Source organism: Jaculus jaculus, chromosome 6 (genome assembly GCF_020740685.1).
Source record: "Jaculus jaculus isolate mJacJac1 chromosome 6, mJacJac1.mat.Y.cur, whole genome shotgun sequence".
In the NCBI taxonomy this organism is placed as follows: domain Eukaryota; kingdom Metazoa; phylum Chordata; class Mammalia; order Rodentia; family Dipodidae; genus Jaculus; species Jaculus jaculus.
This window is the reverse complement of record NC_059107.1, coordinates 89,747,962-89,769,759: the sequence shown is the minus strand read 5'-3', so window position 1 is coordinate 89,769,759 and position 21,798 is coordinate 89,747,962. Positions and strand designations below refer to the sequence as shown.

General features: G+C 43.0%; 1 non-coding gene and 1 pseudogene across 1 annotated transcript; one reads left to right on the top strand and one right to left on the bottom strand.

Moving 5' to 3' along the window:
* The first annotated feature begins 1,873 nt into the window (after positions 1-1,873).
* On the top strand, positions 1,874-2,014 carry LOC123461771. Its single transcript, XR_006637839.1, has one exon. It is a non-coding gene; the product is annotated as a U4 spliceosomal RNA (small nuclear RNA).
* A 10,601-nt stretch (positions 2,015-12,615) lies between these two features.
* Positions 12,616-18,735, bottom strand: LOC101594711 (annotated as a pseudogene).
* Positions 18,736-21,798: the final 3,063 nt, after the last annotated feature.

The following is a 21,798-nucleotide window of genomic DNA, read 5'->3' as shown; positions in this document are numbered from 1 at the left end:
ATCAACACTTATTTTAATTACATTGTTCTTATCATGTGTTAAAAAGGAAATGCTTAATTATTCTTCGTAGATCTGGCACTTCCTTTTATTTAACCTGGAGCTATAATCATTTTTATTTATTTGTGTTTGTTTAGGTGCGTGTGTGTACGCTTGCCTGTGGAGGACAGAGAACAACTTCTTTGTGACTGTCCTCTTCTGCTTTCTTCTATGCACGGTCTCTGTTGTTTTGCCACTGTGTGCGCCTGTCTAGTCATCCCCACCAGCTTTTGCATTCTCCTGGCTCTGCCTCCCATTGCCATAGACATTTTGTCATTACAGATGTGGGAGCTGGGGAGGATTGAACTTGGAGTGGCAGGCTTGCAAGCAAGTGCTTTTAACCACTGAGCAACCTTCCCAGGCCTCATTTTCATGATTAATTTCTCTTTTTAAAAAAGATTTGTTTGGGGGGCTGGAGAGATGGCTTAGCAGATAAGGTACTTGCCTGCAAACCTAAGGACCCAGGTTCAATTCCCCAGTACCCACATTAGCCACAATCACAAGGTGGTGTATGTATCTGGAGTTCGTTTTCAGTGGCTAGATGCTCTGTGCACCCATTGTCTCTCTCTATCTGCCTCTATCTCTCTGTCTCTCTCAAAAAAAAAAGTAAATAAAATAAAGTTAAAAAGATATGTTTAAAATTATTTATTTATTTGACAGAGAAAGAGGGAGAGAGAGAGAGAGAATGGAGTGCCAGGGCCTCCAACCACTGCAGACAAACTCCAGACATGTGCACCCCCTTGTGCATCTGGTTAATGTGTGTCCTGGGGAATCAAACTTGGGTCCTTTGGCTTTGCAGGCAAACGCCTGAACTGCTATGCCATTCCTCCAGCCCCAGTTACTCTTTATAGACCTGGTATTGCTTTATTTTTTTTCAAGGTAGGGTTTTATTCTAGCCCAGGCTGACCTAGAATTAGTCTCAGGCTGGCCTCAAACTCAGGTCGATCCTCCTACCTCTGCCTCCGGAGTGCTAGGATTAAAGGTTTACTTTACAACGCCCAGCCAGGAGGCACGGGCCCTTTTATTTACCCGGGAATCATTTTAAAGGGCTGTGTCATTAGCTGTGTCCAGGAGATGGCACTGTGCCTTTCGTTTTAGGACTTGCTTGAGAAGTCCACCTGCATAGTCCCATAAGCTCTTGTGTATATAAGAAGGAAGTGCGTTGTGGATTTCCTATATGATTGTTCATTAGTCCACTACACGAGACTTTAGCAGAAATTGAAACTGAATTATAGTAAAGGATGCATGTAAATTCATAAAGAATCTACTTTTTAACTCAATCAAATAATGAACACAATATGGTACTGAATATTCAGGGAGCAAGTTATAAATATAAGAAACCATCAATGCTTAAAATCTTTATATAGACTCACAGAGCTATAAAAAATGAAATAGACCTGCGTTAAAGGAGTTAGGAGTTGGGGGGAGGCAGTGATTGCTATGGCTAGTGAGCAGGAAGACTTCTCAGTGGGAGGTGCTGCTTGAAAGGGTGGCAGGTCATCCTGGATAAACATGGAAGATTAAATACATCTATCTTTTTCTTCCCCTCTCCATGGATCCTAGGAAAACAATAGCAAAGGATTGACAAAAAGCATTTGACTTGTTAGGAAATAAGATATCAGACAAATTTGAAAAGGTGAAGCTGAGGGCATTCTAGAAAGGCTTAATGAAGTATAATGAAGGTGTTATGGGCTGGACTGTATTCTCTTCCCAACCCCCAGGACCTCCGAATGTGACTATATTTGGAAATATGACCTTTTGCACAGTATGTAAAGTAACATCAGGCTATCTTGACAGACCCCAGTCTGATGATTGTGCTTGTAAGAGGGAACCTACGAGCTTTGTGCAGCGGCAATATTGTAGCCAATGCGGTTTATCCAAGGCATGATTGTTGCTAATTGAAAACTTTTCCCCATATCCTGCCATGATGACTTGAAATACAGTTGGCATTGGCAATTTTTGAGAGTCTCTATGGAAACTGAACAAAACAAAGAAGGAGACTAGAGCATCCATGTTCAGAGGCAAGGATGTAGATATCTGAAGCCAAGGAGAGGCATTAGGAAGCTATTTGTCTATCTGACCCCATGATCTTGGCTTCTAGTCTCCAGAATTGTGAAAAAGCACCTCTATTTACATTACCCAGTCTGTGACAGTTTGTTATGGCATGTCTTGCAAACAAATACCAAAATCATGCCACATTGCAGAACCTTTGAATTATAGTAATGGGACCATGTAAATTCATAAAATTAATCTACTTACTTGACTATACAATACCAGGTATATGAAATAGAAGATTGCTACCACTAATTTTGGGAAGTTCTTAACAGTTATTGTTTGCATATTTGAATATTTTATTTATTTGTAAGAAGATAGAAGGGCAGAGAATGAGCACACCAGGGTCTGTTGCCATTGCCAGTGAACTCCAGATGCATGTGTCGCTTTGTGCATCAGGATTTACATGGGCACTGGGGAATTGAGCCTGTAGTGGCAGGCTTTGCAAGCAAGCACCTTTAACAGTTGAGCCATCTCTCCAGCCTGTGTGTGTGTTTCAAGGTAGGGTCTCACTCTAGCCTAGGCTGACCTAGAACTCACTCTGTAGTCTCAGGCTGGCCTCAAACTCACAGCAATCCTCCTACTTCTGCCTCTCGAGTGCTGGGATTCAAGAAGCGCACCGCCACTCCTGGCTTTGCTTCACTGTTTGGTTCCTTTATCTTTCTTGGATCTGCATTATGTATAGGTCATAACTTTTAAAATTATCCTATAGATTTGAACATTTTCTGTTTAATTTTTTTTCTTCCTTTTTTTCTTTATCTTTTAGCTCTGTAAGTTTTGTGTTCTACATTGAGGTATATGTTCCAGTTTGAATTAATTCGAGTGAAAATTGCCCTAGGTCTTTCAGCATTTTGTTGGCTAAGATGGTGAGAACAGGACATTAAGAAAGAAGAGATATCAGAAAATTCTGGAAAGTTGGAGGGAATTATAGATAGGATTTCCATGAGGACACATAATGGTAACAATTGCATACTTAACGCTTGTATTCAGTTTTAAGGAAAAATGTTCCTTCTTTCACCATGAAAAATAACGTTATAATTTTTTTGTATATACTTTGTTAGGTTGAAGAGAGTCCTCTCTATTATTCTCATAGACTTTAAAAAATATATTTTATTTATTTATTTGAGAGAAAGAAAGAGGCAGATAAAGAGAGAGAGACGGAGAGAGAGAGAATGGCACACCAGGGTGTCTAGCCACTGCAAACAAACTCTAGACACAGGCACCACCTTGTGTGTCTGGCTTTATGTGGATACTGGGGAACCAAACTTGGATCCTCAGGCTTTGCAGGCAAACGATTTAACTGCTGAGCCATCTTTCCAGCCCCTAATAGGTTTTGTTTGTTTGTTTGGCTTTTCGAGGTAGGGTCTCACTCTAGCCCAGGCTGACCTGGAATTCACTATGCAGTCTCAGGGTGGCCTTGAACTCATAGTGATCCTCCTACTGAGTGCTGAGATTAAAGGTGTGTGCCACCACACCTGGCTCAACCACCACACATTTTTATGTGGTGTTATGGATTGAACCCAGGACGTCATGCATGCTGGGCATGCACACTGGGCATGTGTGGTGGTTTGATTCAGGTGTCTCCCATAAACTTAGGTGTTCAGAATGCTAGGTCCTCAGCTGATGGAGATTTGGGAATTAACACCTCCTGGAGGCTGTGTATTGCTGGGGGTGGGCTTATGGGTGTTATAGCTAGTTTCCCCTTGCCAGTGTTTGGCACACTCTCCTATTGCGGTTGTCTACCTGATGTTGGCCAGGAAGTGATGTTGATCCTCTCCTCATGCCATCATTTTCCCCGGCCATCATGGAGCTTCCCCTTGAGTCTGTAAGCCAAAATAAGCTTCTTCCCCCCACCCACCCAGCACAAGCTGCTCTTGGTCAGGTGATTTCTGCCAGCAATGCAAATCTGACTGCAACAGCATACACTCTATCAATTGGGCCCTCATTCTTTGAGTTTGTTTTTAATCAAAAATAGATGTTGAGCTAAGTGAGGCATCCATGGCTCAGGGAATTGGGGAAGAAGTAGTGGAAAGAATGGAAGAGCCAAAGGAAGGGAAGGACTTCTTACAACGCTGTCTTCTAGACACAAGGGGGCCTTGATATGCATGACCTATGGTGGCTGACAAAATCTACCCAAGACCTGCATAATTGGAGCAAAAATAAAAAAAAAAAGACAAAATAGAAGAGAAACTAAATAGAAAGAAAAGGTTCAGTGGAGGGCAGATTTGGGAGGGGGCTAATGGGAGGAGACTATGATGATGATTTATTGTCTATACTTATGGAAGTTATCAATAAAAAGTTAAAAAATAGATACTGAATTTTTTCCAATGTCTTTTTCTTCATAGTTATAATTTTTGAAATTAGTCTGTTATTGTGCTGGTTAACATTAGTTCAGCTTCAAGTATTAAGCCTTGCATTTCTAATACAACCCCACTGAGTCATGATGTACAATTTATTTTATGTCTTACTTTTAAATAATGCTGAGTTATATTTGCTAATATCTTAAGATTGTTTTAGTGTGTATATTCATGGACATTGGTTTATAGATTTTTGTATTAGCATAATATAGTTTTCATAATGCATTGGAAAATATTCTGCCCTCTATTTTCTAGAAGAGATAATGTAGAATCTGTGCTTATTCTTTTTAAACAATTTATTTGCATAAAAATAGATTTAATTATATTGTATTTCAAACAAATTTTGCCTTTTGTTTCCTTTCACCTTCCCCCTACTACTGATGCTATCCTCCCCACTATAGCACTTTTTTTTTTTTTTTTTTTGGTTTTTCGAGGTAGGGTCTCACTCTGGTCCAGGCTGACCTGGAATTAACTCTGTAGTCTCAGGGTGGCCTTGAACTCACAGCGATCCTCCTACCTCTGCCTCCCGAGTGCTGGGATTAAAGGCGTGTGCCACCACACCTGGATTACTTATAGAATTCCTTCTGCTTTCATCCTACACTTTTTCTTTTGTTCTCCTTCCCTACTTTCTTGTTAGTTCGTGTTCCCCTCTTATGGTTTTCTGTCTCAATTCATAGTTTATACTCACTCTCACATACCCTTATTTAAAAACATTAAAAGTGAGGATCCAAGGCTGGAGAGGTGGCTCTGTGGTTAAGGTGTTTGCTTGCCTGCAAAGCCTAATTATCTGGGTTCAATTCCCCAGCATCCACGTAAAGCCAAATGCAAAAAGTGGTACACACACCTGGAGTGCCTTTGCAGCAGCTAGAGAGTCTGGTGTGCCTATTCCTTCTGTCTGTCTCTCTTCTCTCTATCTCTCTCTGCTTGCAAATATACAAATGAAAATATTTTTAAAAATTAGGATCCATATACGAAAGAGAACACATGATTTTTTTTTGTCTTTCTGGGCCTGTGTTACCTCATTTGATATACTATTTTCCAGTTTCAGCCATTTTCCTGAGAATTTAATAATTTCATTTTTATTTACAGTTGAATAAAATTGCATTGTGCATATGAACTACATTTTTACTATTTAGTTATCAGTTAATGGGCATCTAGATTGATTCCATTTCCTAATTATTATTAATAGAGCAGCAACGAACATGACTATGCAAATATCTCTGTGGTAGAGTAATAAGTCCTTTGAGTATATGCCCAGGAGTGGTATATCTTGGTCATATGGTAGTTTAATTTTCAGCCTTAAAAAATTATTGTATTTATTTATTTGAGAAAGAGGCAGTTAGAGAGAGAGAGAGAGAGAGAGAGAGAGAATGGGTGTGCCAGGTCCTCTAACTACTGCAAACAAACTTGAGACATATGTGCCACTCTGTGCATTTGGGTTTATGTGGGTACTGGGGGATCGAACCCAGGTCCCTAGACTTTGCAGGCAAGCACCTTAACCACTTAGCAATCTCTTCAGCCCAGTTTTTAGTTTTTTGAGACACCTTTACACTGCTTTCCATAGTGGCTGTACCAATTTATGTTCCCACCAACAATGAATAAGGTTTCCTTTTCTCTATACCTTGCCAGCATTTGTTGTCATTAGTTTCTTGATGATAGTCATTTTGACTGAAGTGAGATGACATTTCAAGGTAGTTTTTCTGTTTTGTTCTTTTATTATTTATTTGAGAGAGGGGGGGCAGATTGGATCTTATTTAAACCTTACTTGTAAAATTTGTTTAATGTGACATGCCTACAGCATGAGAAGAGGGGGTGCTACCCAGACAATTCCCTCTCAGCCTGGGCTGACATCAGTGGAGAAAGGACTAGAGTCTCTTCAGTACTGACTCAGGGAACCGAAGGTTTTGTTTCCCCATGAAGTCTTGACTGACACTACAATATGGGGGGTCTTGTTAATTTCTGAGTGTTGAGCACAGTCTTGCCTGCCCATTAATTCTCTTCTGATGCCACTTATTTGGGGTGAGAGGGTACTCATTACTGATGGAAGAGGATGCAATTCTAGGTACTTCATGTGGTCTCCACTCATTCCTCAAGGTGGGAGTTGCTTGTTACTGACCAACAGCAACCTGATGCTGTCTCCTCACCTGGTAGTGCTCTGGTCCCACACCCTTAGGGGTTGGAGCAGCTCATTAGAGTCTTGTGAGGACAGGAGCCAAGATTCTGTATTCTGCTTCTGCTGGTGAGGATGCCAGTCAGCTCATGGATTTTTCTGCGATGTTTGCTTGGAGTAGAGAAGTTGTCTGAACATATATGTCTGTTTGGCTATTGGTTTCTTCGTCCTGGCTGAGAGAGACAGCTGGGAGGGGCACTTTTTGTAATATTCGCCCATTGATATTTCCAGGTTCTGGTCTCTATAGCTCTATGTTTGGAATGTGAGGCAGAGGAAGCCTATAGAATTATTCATATTCTAGGACCCTAGTCAGTCTGCCTTTTCTCCACTTTTCAGAGTCTTCTGATATTTGATCAACTTGTCACATATTCCTCTTTAGTACTTCTATCTTATAGTTTGTCTTAGGGTCTTTGCTCTTGATATTATGGAACCTAGAATGTTCTTTTCCCAGATCTTCCCAAGATTTGCTGTGGTTGTATGGACTAAATATCCACTTATATGTTACTTTCTGTAAGAAATTTTACTCTGTTTAATTTTCTATAAAGTCTTGGTCTTTAATATTTTCTGACATAGTTACTTATTAGTAGCCCTTGTTTTTATTCTCTTTTTGAGGTATAAACTCAATGAAAATAGGATCATATCCTGTGTTATTCACTAGGATGCATTAAGTAGATGAGTTTTATCAGCTCCTTGTTAGCTAACCACGCATGGTGGTCTGCGTTGAAGGTAAGACAATATTTTGACATATCATTGGATTTGGATACTAACTTTTGTTGTGGATATATTTGACACTTTTAAAAATATTTTATTATTTATTTGAGAGAAGGAGGGAGAGAAGAACAGACATATGTATATATACATATACATATATATATAGAGAGAATGGGTGTGCCAGAGCCTCTAGCCACTGTAAACAAACTCCAGATGCATGTGCCACCTTGTGCATCTGGCTTTAACTGGGTACTGGGATATCAAACTGCAGTTATTAGTCTTTGTAGGCATGTGCCTTAACCACTGAGCAATCTCTCTAGCCCTGAACTAGGATTCTTCACCATGGATTAAACCTTGCTTGTTTGAACACAAATAACACTGGGAAGGGGAACACGAGACATTGATTCTGGTCTGTTGTCTTCATAAGAAATCATTGGTATTGCCCTTCTGTGCTGCCTCTCTGCACAGCCCTAGGACACCATGGGGCCAGGCCTGAGATTGTGGAGAGAAGAGTGCAAAGGAGAAGGGCTAGTGCCCGTGTGTTCCCAGAGCCTGGCTGGCGCAGCTACCTGGCGGCTTCGCGCCTTCTTCCTCCACAGCATGTCCTCTTTATTTGGCTGAGTGGCTCGCTGAAGCCACAGGCATAACTGAGGCCACGCTGCAGAACTACTGAACTTAGAATTCAGATCTGCTCCCAAGCCATTCTCCTCTCCATACCCACGTCTTGCAGTGGTATGGCATCACTTGTGGGGGGCTGGGGCGGGAACATGGTAGGGAAGCAGTGGAAAAGATACAGGGATGGAGTTAAAGTTCCCCCAGCTTACTGTCATACTTTGAGGCCAGTATTGCCTCTGTGGTGCGGGTGTCACCTCCTTGACCCTCTCTGCGTCCTATCTCTCTATGGCACTAAGAGGGGTACACAGATTATCTAGATGAACTGTAGACTTTTTCGATAAAATAAGAACGTTATACAAGTTTTGTTCTTCAGAGACTGAAGAGAATTATGCATTCAGTCAAGCAAGGTGCTATGGTACAGACAGTGAGTGGGGGTAACACACACACACACACACACACACACACACACACACACACACTGAGAGAGAGAGCAGTGGATGCTCACCTCCTCCGGTTTGCACTACAGTCACCCAACATAATGCAGAGACCACTGGTTTTCAGTTCTTGGCTTGAAGTGACTCTAGGGCATGTAGCCACCCAGTCAGTCTCACAGTGCGCAGAGGAGAGATGGCAGAGAGAACTTGGGCTCATTGTCTCAATGTCAGAGTCTCCATCTGCTACAAAGCACATTGTTCTTCTTCCTCAGAGCCGGCATTGATTACTATTTTACTTCCTTATTTAAAAAAATATTTTATTTATTTATTTGAGAGAGAGAGAGAGAATAGACATGCCAGAACCTTTAGCTATTGCAAATGAACTCCAGAAGTGTGTGCCACCTTGTGCATCTGGCTTATGTGGGTCCTGGGGAATCGATCCTCGGTCCTTAGTCTGTGCAGGCAAGGGCCTTAACCACTAAGTCATCTCCCCAGCCCTTTACTTCCTCTTTCAATAGCCACCTATTCTGAGACTATTAATACAAGCCTGAGCAGCACATCCCTGCATGGCTGAGGCCACCTTGGTTCAGTACTGCACTCAGACCAAAACTTCTCTGCAGCTTCAGGTAGAATCTCCTTGCCCACGTGGTTCAGCCGCGGGCACCCTAATTCTGTTTCTGAACAGGCCTCAGACCCAGCCCGAGACTGTCTTCCCTGAATCTTCGCGTGGTTGGCTGCTTCCTTCTGACGCTGCAGGTCTCAGCTCAAATGCTGGCTGAGAGCGGTGCTCGGAGTCACCCGTGCTGAAGTCGCACGCTGCTCTCAGCCACACACCTGCACCCAGGCACCTCCAGACATCAGATCCACAAGTTTTGCTGCACTCTTCATATCATCATGACCTCGTTTATCTTTTTCACGTATTGGAGTAATCATTTTTTGTCTGTTTTTCCATGTCTAGAATGTCAGCTTCTTACAAATAGCAACTCTGTTTGTCCACTGTACTACTAACACTGAGAATAGCTCAGAATAGTCTGCAGTTGCTCAGTAAATATTTGCTGAGCAGATGGGTGGGGGGAAGGACACCCTTCCTGCCTTTGTACTTACAGTCTACAGCTGGTGTGGTATCACAATCACAGTGTAGACTGAAGAATCAGATGCTAGAGGTTTGCATCTCAGCTCTGGGGCTAATGACCCAAAGTCAAAACCTAAAATCTTTATTTTTTAAAAAGGGGGGATAATTATAGACCCTACCTCACAGAGTAAAGATTAAGTAATTAATTTAGTGCTTGGCATGGGGATTGCAACATAGCCAGTGACCACCAATGCTGTACCGGAAGTGAACGCACCAGGTGAGCATGCCACGCAACAGGAAGGCAGTAGATCTGATAAATGGATTGAGAGGGGCTATGGAATGTACGCTGCCCCAAATGAACATGGTATCTAAAGCGAGGTCCATTTCAGACAGATCTCATTAAGGTGCCAGAACCATCCAGTTAAACTCATGACCCAAGTCAACCAGGCAACATTAAGGAAGGACTTTGTTGGTGAGGATCATTGTTGACATGACATCAGAAAGATGTCCAAGGTTCCTTTGCCCCCAACAGTTTTTTTTTTTTTTTTTTTTTTTCCAGGTAGGGTCTCACTGTAGCTCAGGCTGACCTGGAATTCACTCTGTGTTCTCAGGTGGCCTTGAGCTCATGACGCTCCTCCCACCTCTGCCTTCTGAGTGCTGGGATTGCAGGTATGTGCCACCACGGTCAGCTTGCCCCCAACAGTTTTTGTTTTCTTACCTGCAGTCTGAGAATGAGGCTTTTCATTACCGCGGGCCGGTAGTCAGCAGCAGTGGGCACGCTGTGGTAAAGGATGTTGACAAGCAACGTTAATAATTTGATGTGGTGGAGATTCACTGTCTCTCATTTAGAGTCTGGGTCACATTCTAGAGGAAATATTGTAGCCCTTCATCTGCTGTCAGTTCCCATCTCATGCTTCTTTCTGCACATGCTATCTAAATTAAATCTCCTCTCCACTTGGGAGCCCTCTGGCTTTTGGATCCTATTTTTGGAATAGTCTTCAAGGCTTAGATCTGTAAAGGAGGCCCCGGGCTCCCACCATGGTCTGGGTTACCCCGGGCTCTGCCTGCTCTGCACAGTCACCCAGACCTGCATGGCTTTGAAGCTTTTCCTCTCAGTCTCTTTGCCACTGGGAAACTACTCAGCCGGGGACAACAGTGGTGTTTTGAAGCCAAGCCTTTACCCACTAGGAATGCCAGGACCTCTCACATGGGCTCTGAAGCCACAGTCCCAATGACAGCATTAGGTGTCAACCTTTCTGCTTGTCTGGCTCTCTTTTGAATGAGTGAGTGGCGTGACTCTCATCAGGGAAGGCCATGAGATAGCAAGCTAAAGATCTGCACGGGGGAGGAATGGATTGGAAGTTCATATGTTGATGTGATTTTGAATCTCTTATGAAAGGCCAGCTTGACCCTGGACTTTGACGCTATTTTCAGTAACACTTGCTGGTAGAGCAGTTGGGGGAAGTAAGATGCTCCCATGGGCAGTGTGGTTGGGGGTCTTCCTATAAGGCTTCAGGGATCTGGTAGGTGGGGAAGTGGTGGGAACCATTACCTGTGGCTTTGCTTTCCCTGGGAGACTCATGTGTGGATGCTGCTGATCCCAGTGAGTCTGGTTCCTGGGTAGAGGAATTCACCTTTGACACTCTGGCCTAGGAGTGAACACAACCCTTTCTGTTGGCTCCCTTAGCACTTCATGATGAGAAAAGTAGTCTTTTAAATGAGGAAGACACTAGAGTCAGGAGACATTCAGCTTGCACAGCCCAGAGCTCTAATCCCTCCCAGGGTTCCCAAGCCTGTGCCAGACTGTGGTGTTCCCCAGAGGCCCTCTCTTACTCTTTCTGCGTTGCTGTAGTAGAGACTGTAACAAACAGATTGGCAGTCTACTATTAAGGGGTGAGGGTCTTCCTGCTCTGAAAGGTATCACATGGCAACAGAGTATGTGAGTCAGAGCAACCATGCAGACTGAAGTCCTGTTAGAATCAGCATCAGTCCATTTGTGTATGCACGTGTGTGCATGTGCACATGTCGTTGCATGTGCATATGTGTGTGTAGAGGCCAGAAGGCAACGTCAGGTATTGTTACTCAGGAACACCATATACCTTCTTTGAGACAGGGTCTCTTTCTGGTCTGGAACTTGCTTAATAAGGCTTGACTAGCTGGCCCATGAGTCCAGGCATCCACCTCCCCAGCACACTGAATACGAGTGTGTACCACCTCATCCAGCATCTTGTATGGGTTCTCAGGATTAAACTCAGGTCCTTGTACTTTCAAGGTAAATTCTTTATTAACTAAGCTATCTTCCCAGCCCAGCCCATCAGTCCATTTTTTTTTTTTTTTTTTTTTTGGTTTTTCGAGGTAGGGTCTCACTCTGGCTCAGGCTGACCTGGAATTCACTATGTAATCTCAGGATGGCCTCGAACTCGTGGAGATCCTCCTACCTCTGCCTCCCGAGTGCTGGGATTAAAGGCATGCGCCACCACGCCCGGCTCATCAGTCCATTTTTGAGGGTAGAGGACTCAGGATCTAAACATCTCCCATCAGGCCTTAGTTCCCGATACTGTTGCATGGAGGACTAAATTTCTAGCACTTTTTGCAGAGTACATTCATATTACAGTGCCCCCATCTTGTCTTAGATCCTACCTTGCTTCCCTATGGAGGGCACTCCTCTTTTGCTGGGGTCAGAATGGAGTTTACCTGAGACAGTTCTTCAAGGTCAAGGCTAAAGAAAAGTACTAATTTTGCTCTTCTCCTAAGGACTTCCTACTCAGTTTTCTTTTGAAGTTGCACAATAATTTATTTAGAGTTCCTCCTCCAGACCCTCACAAGTCTTTGGGTCATTTTCTCCACTTGCAGATTTTTTTTTTTTTTTTTGTTAGTCCCAGGAAGATGGCTGGAGGTGGCTGTAACTGTCTTGCTTATACTACAAGAACACAGCCGGTGGCGTGGAGAGATGGCTTAGCGGTTAAGGTGCTTGCCTGCAAAGCCTAAGAACACTTGCTTGAATTTCTAGGTCTCACTTCGCCAGACGCCAAAAAGTGATGCATGCATGCCATGTCACATATGCCCACAAGGTGGCACACCCATCTAGAGTTCATTCACAGGAGACAAAAGGCCCTGGCGTGCCCATTCTCTCTCTCTCTCAAAAATAAAAATAAAAATAATAAAAAAGAACACAGCCAGCAGGATTAAGCTCTTCATCAAGGCCTTCACCTGTGCCACCTTCTCTGGGTCCTTCTCCTGGAAGATCTAGCACTGTTCAGGAATAATAGCCCACTGGTGACACTGGACAACCAATGGTCAGCATTGGTTGTTGGGGATGTCAGTGCCGACCTTTCCGGTCATACTGGGGTCCCCAAAGAGGTCAAGGTAATTGTCCTGGATCTGAAAGAACTCATCCGTCTCCAGCAGGATCTTCTTGGCATTAGCATGCTCCTTCCTCCGTCAGCCTCAACAGGCAGCTAGGAGTAGAAAGTGGTCTTAAATGTCACAAGAGACGTGTATCTCTTTTCAGTGATTCAGGCAAGATATAAGTGGCTCTGTGGTTCCGTAATGAGGTCCACGGTCTGTCTAGTCTCGGTCTGATGATAACTCTGCAGCAACAGCTCCAAGGAGTTGAGGTAGAAGGACAACTCCTGGTAGCAGAACTTCAGCAAGAGGCAGTAGATGCAGGAGCAGAGCATCGCTGATGGCCTCCAAACTATGCTTGACTTCTGATAGCGGCAGATCTGTCCCGGATGGGAGAGAGAAGAATCCATGATGCCATCTGACACTGGAGAGAAAACCTGGAGCAGCTCCACACACCCGCCGGTAGTCAGGGCTCCCTGGAGACTCTTGGCATCCTGCTTCCTGGGCTCCACCAGCTCCCAGAAAGTCAGCAGGACAAGCCTAACCCTGGCTGTATTTACCTCCAGGACCCCCCTCAGCTGGGTAATGGCACCTCCTGATCTGGATGACCTAGCTCATCCTCAGTCAGAACCTTGACAATCTGAGAGACGTGCTGGATGAAATCCTGCCTTTCTTGGTTATAAACATCCAGTTTCTGGTTTCCATTTATTCTGAGAAAGGAGCAAAAGGCTCTGTTCTAGGATGTCAGCAGTTCCTCTCAGTTTGTCATTCTTGTATGAAATGGGCCCTTATCCAGCCAGCTAAGAAAATGGTACAGTTTAGGTAAGACTTTTATTAGCTTAAATAAAGCAACTCTATCTGTTCTTACCATGTCTAGTAATGAATCCATACATAAGAATATGGCAATCTGTTTATTTGTAGTTTTTCAGAGGAATGCACTGATAGGAAGAGTTTTCCAAGGGAAAATTGCAGAATGAAGGTCTAGGAAGGTAAAAATTGGAACCCTTTCCCTCTTAGTGCTGTTCTCAGAGGTTATTGTTTTTTCTTTTAGTGTCATTCATCATATTCACTGTCATTCATCATATTCACACATTTAATTCATTTATTGGCTATTTCTAATTATGCCTGTGAACTTTTGCTTTTCAGCAAATCTATATCTTAATCTGTTTGGATTTTAACATCATAAGAAAATAGCATACATTGGGTGGCTTAACACATCAAAAACTTATTTCTCACAGTTTTGGAATCTGGAAGTCCAAGATGGAATCACCAACAGACTCAGTGTCTGTTGAGAGCCACACTCTGTTTCATAAACATCCATCTTCTCTCTCCTTCTCACCAGGCAGTAGGGTGCAGGAGGTGACTGGGGCTCGGTTATAAGGCACTAGCCCCATAAGGTCTCCCCAGTCACGACCTAACCTCCTGTAAATACCATCCCATTGGGGGATTTAGTGGTGGAACCCAAGTCTTGTCTACAGCAGGGGCTTTCCACATGGAATAGAGTGTGGAGAATCACCTACAATGGGAAGACACTTGTTAGGGCAGGTGGAGCAAGGTGCAAGAAAGTACTTCAGCTGTCTGATGAAGGTGGATTAGCGTATTGCGGGATTGGTTGGTTCCCAAGTTTTACTCTTAAAATCAGTTTTTTTTTTTTTTTTTTTTTTTTTAATGAGCAAGAGAGAGCAAAAGCAAGGAAGAGAGCAAGCGAGCAAGTGACAGAGAGAAAGATTGGCATGATAGGGCCGCTGGTATTTTGCAATCGACTTCCAGGCTGTGCATCATCTTGTGAGCATGTGTGACCTTGTGTGCTTGTGTCATCTTGTGTGTCTGGCTTACATGGGTCTTGGAGAGTCGAACCTGGGTCCTTAGGCTTCGCAGGCAAGCACCTTACCTGCCAAGCCATCTCTCCAGCCCTTAAAATTAGTTCTTAATAACTTTTACATTTCAGTGGGCCTCTTACGTTCCTACTAAGACAAATTGAACTTAATAAAGCACTTGCTTTCTCATCCTCTCAACCCCAAACCTGATCAGCCATTCATCCTGAGGTGTAACCAGTGTTACTACACTGAGCTAGCACAACTCCTGTGTCAAACAAAGGTACCTGGATGTAGTTAACCTCTGCTGTCCATTTACAAATCTGGGTGGAAAGTAGCAGCCCATTTCTCTGATGTGGCTGAGACCTGGTCTTGGGGAGAAAACCTAATTTGTAATCCCAACATTGCTCTGTGTCATATAAATACAGAGCACCCAGTTGAATTTGAATTTAAGCTAATAGTGGTTGGGATATATTGATACTAAAACATTATTAGATTTTGCCATCAATTCATATGACTTATTCAACTTCAGATGAATGACAAATATTTTTAGTACAACTTGACCCAAATATTATTCATTAAATGAAATTCGAGTTTAGCTGTATGTCCTATGTCCCTGTTTGCAAATCTGACATTCTACTTTGGACAAGTCATTAGAACTCTTAGACCTTTCAGTGTCATCATCTGAAGGGTAAAGCATAAAGATATTTACTTCAGAGTGCTAAAGAATGGATTGAATGAAAACACCGATCAAACTCATAGATTTCTGTAGTCCTATGCATTGCTAGAACAGGACTATCATATCTAAGTGTACGTTGAGTGACAGATTTGGGTTTGGTGTGCATATTTGTTCATGTGTAAGTGAGGGTGCCCTCGTGTCTCAGTGCGCATGTGGAGAACAGAAGACAACTTTAGGCACTGATCCTTGCCTTCCACCTGGTTTGAGGCAGGAACTCTCATTCTTCACTACATGTGTTCTCCAAATTGCATGGCCTCACACTTCTGGGCAAGCCTCTTGTTAGGGGGCGGGGCACATGGGACAATGCCTCAGAATATACCTTCCTACCCTGTGGCTCTTGTGTTCTTTCCACCCCCTCTTCCACAATGTTCCCTGAGCCTTGGGAAATGTGTTACAAGTCTCCTTTCAACTTGAGCTCTTAGCAGCCTCAGATTTTCTGCTTTGATGGCTTTTGAGTCTCCTCAGTGTCTACCACCATCTTCTTGGAGGTGATTCTCAGGGTAACAGTGAGAGCAGCACTCTCTAGCCAAGAGTTTCATAGCATCCTTCCCTTTTTATTCCATGTGTATGTGTGTGGGATGCATGTGTGGGTGTGCAGTATGCATACAGGCTAGAGTTGAGGTCATATGTGTTCTTCAGTTGCTTTTCACTTTATTTTTGAGACAGGGTCCCACTAAACATGGAGCTCACAGATTCAGCTAGGTTAGATAGCCAGCAGCCCAATGGATTCTCTACCTCCCCAATGCTGGAATTACAAAGCTTGCCACTGTGCTTGGCTTTATGTGGGTTTTGGGGATCTAACCTGAGGTACTTATAAACATGGCCTTTTACCAACTAAGCATTTGGTATGGCAAGCATTTACCAACTGAGCCATCTCTCCAGCCACCCCTATGGCATTCTTCTATGACTTAAATGAGTTAATGAATGTGAAGCTCTTAGCCCTGAACATGGTCTGCCCTAATTGCCCAATCAATATGATTTAGATGTTCCTACATCTGTGCATATATGATGCAGTGTTATCAAAATGAGTCAAGGAGATTTGGAAGTGACTATTTGAACCAAGGATGATTTATTGAGTGCTGTCTTGGGGATAAATACTTAGGGTAATACATTTTGCCTCTAGTTAGTTAGTGATTATCAGAAAGGGACAGGGACTACTAAGTGTATATGGGTAGAACATTTACAAATTTTTCTGAATATGCTAAGAGATGGAAATAATACTTTTCATGCACAGTTTTTAAGAGCCTAAAATGTTTGCCTGGATGTCAGTCTATTTCTATAAACTCAGAAGAAATCAACAGATGATGCCCATGTTTTACTTCAGGCAAAAACATCCTTCATAAACAAGCTGTGGGCCCACTGCAGCCTTAGATGTATTGACAGCCTGAGGCCACAAATCTCCCTGTTTATTAAATGAAACAGATCCAATCTAGGTCACAGCGTTAGCTAGTGGGGAGCTGGCCTTGGCAGATTTCTCTAGATCTCTGAGCTCAGAGGGAGAAAAGAGAATTAATCAAACAAAGCCTGGCAGGGGAGTTTCAGGGTAGGCTCTGATACCTTTTAAAACAGAAAAACATTAAGATATAGCCACCCAGGATAGAAATACGAGCTAGATATTAGCATACTAACAGCAATTTTAGACAGCTTTTGAGCTTAAAAGAATGCAAGTATTTGTTTAACTGCATTTGATGGAGTATCAGTGTTTTCAGGGAAAATGAATGGTCACAGGGAAGCAGGTCCTCAGACACTGCAGCCTGCAGCTGACCAAGCAGCCCCACTTTCTTTTCTTACTGTCTTTATGGTTCAGAACCTGCCCTTGACTTGGGATGCTAAGTTTTCATTACACTGATTTTTCTTATTGCTGTTTTCCTTTTATTTTTTCTTTAAAAAAAATTTTTTTTTTTTTGAGGCAAGCCCAACAGACTGCCTTTTTTATGTGAGATTGAGTTTGGGAGAAAAGAATTGACCCACTAGGGTCTCCAGCCATTGCAATTGAACTCCGGATACAGGCACCCTCTTGTGCACATGTGCAACCTTGTGCACTTGCGGCACTGTGCATCTGGATTACATGGGACCTGGAAAATCCAACATGAGTCCTTAGGCTTCACAGGCAAGCACCTTAACCACTAAGCCATCTCTCCAGCCCATTATTATTATTATTATTATTATTATTATTATTATTATTTTGTGGTAGGGTTTCACTCTAGTCCAGGCTGACTTGGAATTTGCTATGTAGTTTCAGGGTAGCCTCAAACTCATGGTGATCCTCCTACCTCTGCCTCCAAGTGCTGGAGTTAAAGGTGTGAAGCACCACACCGATCTCCCTAAAAATATTGTTATTCTCTCTGACCAATAATTCACACCCTACCCCCCAAACAAGACAGGCTTCTTTCTGTCAAAGCACTTGATTACTCATCTGAAGTAAAAGGTAAGGCCCCGTTGCTGAAATACCACAAACTGTAAACACAGAACATCTAGAGAGCATGCTAGAATCAGGAAGGAAGCCAGTTCCCTGATAGCTAGCACATAAGGAAAGTGTTACATGAGCTGCTGGGGGAAAATTCCCATCAATGTTGTAAACAGGCAGGGGACCCTTCTATACGAAATCAGCCAGCTAGGCAAGATGTACACACATGTGCAATAGTGGCACTCAGTCTATTTGGGTAACCAATGGCTCTCTGATAGGTTAAGAGACCCACTCAGTGGGAAGAAACTCATAGCTGGTACTGGGAACCAAGTCAGAATCCTATGGAGATGAGGGTCATGGACTCTAGTGAGAATCTCCCACTAGTCTTTGGCCAAAAGAGAGGCTACTCTCTTAATTAAATAAAGTTAATTAAATTAACATCTCTCTTAATTATCTATGCTTATCTTCTTTAGCCTATGTTAAAGAAGTGAGCTGCTCTCACTCTCCATTGGAGAATCTATTTTTTCTTTTACAGAAGGCAGTTCAAACCAGGGAGAATCAAAATCCATCAACATGACAAGAAAAGATGGCTGACTCCCTATCATGAGATGAGCCACCTCTGCACATTAGCCAGGGCCCAGGTGACACCACAGAGGAAATGGCTAGTGAAGCAAGAGCGCTGCTCTCACAGTGAGCCTGAGGACCTGTGCCAGCGTGGTCGCTATAGACAACTGGATTTCTGTTTTGAAAGTATTCAAGGTTTCTGAGAGTTCACTATGAAAGTGGACATGTAACACCTGCCAAGGCTCAGTGAACATTGTGGAAGAGGAGGCAGAAAGATTTTGAGAACCACGGGTGGGAGTGAGTGTCCAGAGGCATTGTCACTCCCACAATGACTGACTGCTGCTGCCACAGCTCATACCCAGCAGCACCTCGGCGAATACACTGAGGAGGGATGGAATGGGGGCAGGGATGAGGGGCATGGCACCAACACATGAGCGTTCACATGAAGTTTCTACTTCATAAAATACTTTTATTTATATATGAGGGGGGAGAGAAGGAGTAAATGGGTACATCAGGGCCTTTTGCCACTGCAAATGAACTCCAGAATCATACACCACTTTGCACATCTAGCTTTATGTGGGTGTTGGGGAATTAAATCAAGCTTTAATTTAATTAAAGGTCATCAAACTTTGCTAGTCAGTGCCTATAACCACTGAGCAATCTCTCTAGCCCAAAGGAACAGCAGTCTCTCTCTCTCTCTCCCCCTTTCTCTGTGTGAATGTGTGTGTTGAGACAGAATCTCACTTTAGTAAGGCTGACCAGGCACTCTAGCTCTAGGCTAATCTTGAACTCATGGTGAAGCTCCTACCTTAGCCTTCTGAGTTTTGGGATAAAAAGTGTGTACTGAGCTGGAGAGATGGCTTAGTGGTTAAGCACTTGCCTGTGAAGCCTAAGGACCCTGGTTCGAGGCTCGCTTCCCCAGGTCCCACGTTAGCCAGATGCACAAGGGGGTGCACGCGTCTGGAGTTCGTTTGCAGAGGCTGGAGGCCCTGGCGCGCCCATTCTCTCTCTCTCTCCCTCTATCTGTCTTTCTCTCTGTGTCTGTTGCTCTCAAATAAATTAATAAATTAAAAAAAAAGTGTGTACTACCGTGCCCAGCTCTTTTCTCCTTTTCAATGCTTATGTCTGGTGTTTTTTTTTCGTCAAGTCTTTTCCTCCTAAAGCTTTCAGAATCCAGTTTCCACATGATTGCCTTGTAAGTTACTTTTATACTTGCTAAGGTTAATTGCTGAAATAATTATGCCTTTCTCAAAGTGTTATACCAAAGTATGGAAGGGAGAAGTAAATATCTGCTTGTAATACCTGAAGGGTGATAAACATTTATATCAATCAAGCTTGCATAGTTTGAACTGACATGTAAGATGCCCCTTGGGGGTGACTGATTGTTCTCCAGTAGAACTTGTCATTTCTTTCCCTTTCATTTTTCTTAAGATGCAATCAGTGAATTTAAAATGTGCAAATCAAACATTTTTTTTGAAAAGCAGTAGCTTTGAAGTAATGTAGCTCACAGAAAGCAGATTTATTTTCTTAACTAATGATAAATATTTTCTAATGTTGAAATCTTATTATGTAAGTCTTTCTGATATGTGCAATGGTGCTATGTACTGAATATTTGTGTTCCCATCCCTAAACTCACATATGGAAATCCTAGCCCTGGTTTGTTTTCTTTCTTTTTTAAAAGATTTATTTTTTAATTTATTTATTAAAGACAGAGAGGGAGGGGGAAAGGGAGGGAGAGAAAGAGAATGGGTGTGCCAGGACCTCTAGCCTCTGCGAATGAACTCCAGATGTATACGCCATCATATGCTTCTGGCTTACATGGAACCTGGAGAATCAAACCTGGGTCCCTAGGCTTCACAGGCATGCTACTTAACTGCTAAGCCATCTCTCCAGCCCTGGTTGGATGGTGTTAGGATACAGGGTCTCTGGGAGGTGACCAAGTCATGAGGGTGGAGCCTTCCTGAATGAGATTAGTGCTACTATAAGAAAAATATACCAGAGCTCGCTCTTCCTCTGTTCTTTACTATTTGAGGATGTAGTGCTACAGTCCTCTTAAAATCAGAAAAAGTACCCTACATGACACTGTGGATCCTGAGCTGTCAGTCTGCAGAATTTTGATAGACAAATTTGTGTTATTTAAGTATCCAGTCTATGATATTTTGTAAGAGCACCTCAGATTGTCTGAGAGAACACTGGTACTGGTGTGGAATGCCGCCATAACAAATACCTAAATTTATGGAGTGGCCTTGGAAGTGGTTCCTGGCCAGAAGCTTGAAGCATTTTGAGAGGCATGCTAGGAAACCGCAATGTCACCATGAAGGGACTTTTATGAGTAGGGGAGGATGAGAAAGAAGAAGGGAGCTAGAGAGAAATTTCTTAGAGAATGCATAAATATGAATAGAATGTTGGTAGACACGGGTAGTAAGGGCAGGTCCTTCTCATGATGTCTCAGAAAGCAATTAGGAGCATGTTCCTGTCTGAGTATACCACTCCTCCTCCCACATACACAAAATTCATGAGCTGGAGTTTTAACCCTCAGTTGATAATATTGGGAGGTGTGGCCTTTGGGAAGGTATATATTAATTGTATTAATACTGCTCTAGAAGGGTTTGTAGAATAGCTTTTTATTTCACACTCTTCTGCCATGTGAGAACATGGTGGTCCTCCATTCTTTGTTGGCATGTGCATGTATGTGGTGTATGCATGCACCCATTGTGTGTGTGTGTGTGTGTGTGTGTGTGTAGACAAGAAATGAATGTTGGTTGTCCCTCCTCTGTCACTTATCCTCTTGTTTCCTTAAAATGGAGTCTCTTACTGATTCCAGAGCTTATTGTTTTCACGATCCCCAGCGACTCTCTAGTCTTTGTTCCGATGGGACTGGGGTTACAAGTGTATGGGGCCGTGGGTACTGGGGAACTGAGTTCAGATGGTCTCAGATTCCCCTGCGCCCTAATGCTTGCTTGGGAAGTGCTTTTAACCACTGGGCCATCTTTCCAGTCCTTGGTCTTCTCTTTCACAGGATACAGTGTTCAAGGTTCCACCTTGGAAGCAAAGAGACTGGGCTTTATCTTGCCTGTGAATCTTGATCTTAGAATTTGAAGTCTTCAGAACTATGAGAAGCATCTTAAAATTTTTTTGAAGTTAATTTTTAATCATATAAATATATATTATAGCAGGTTATACTCTTTTATATATATGTGTATATATACATACACACACACACACACACACACACACACACACACACATATATATGTGCTTTTTTAAAAATATTTTTTAAAATTTATTTATTTATTTATTTATTTGAGAGAGAGAGATACACAGAGAGAAAGACAGATAGAGGGAGAGAGAGAGAATGGGCGCGCCAGGGCTTCCAGCCTCTGCAAACGAACTCCAGACGCGTGCGCCCCCTTGTGCATCTGGCTAACATGGGACCTGGGGAACTGAGCCTCGAACCACGGTCCTTAGGCTTCACAGGCAAG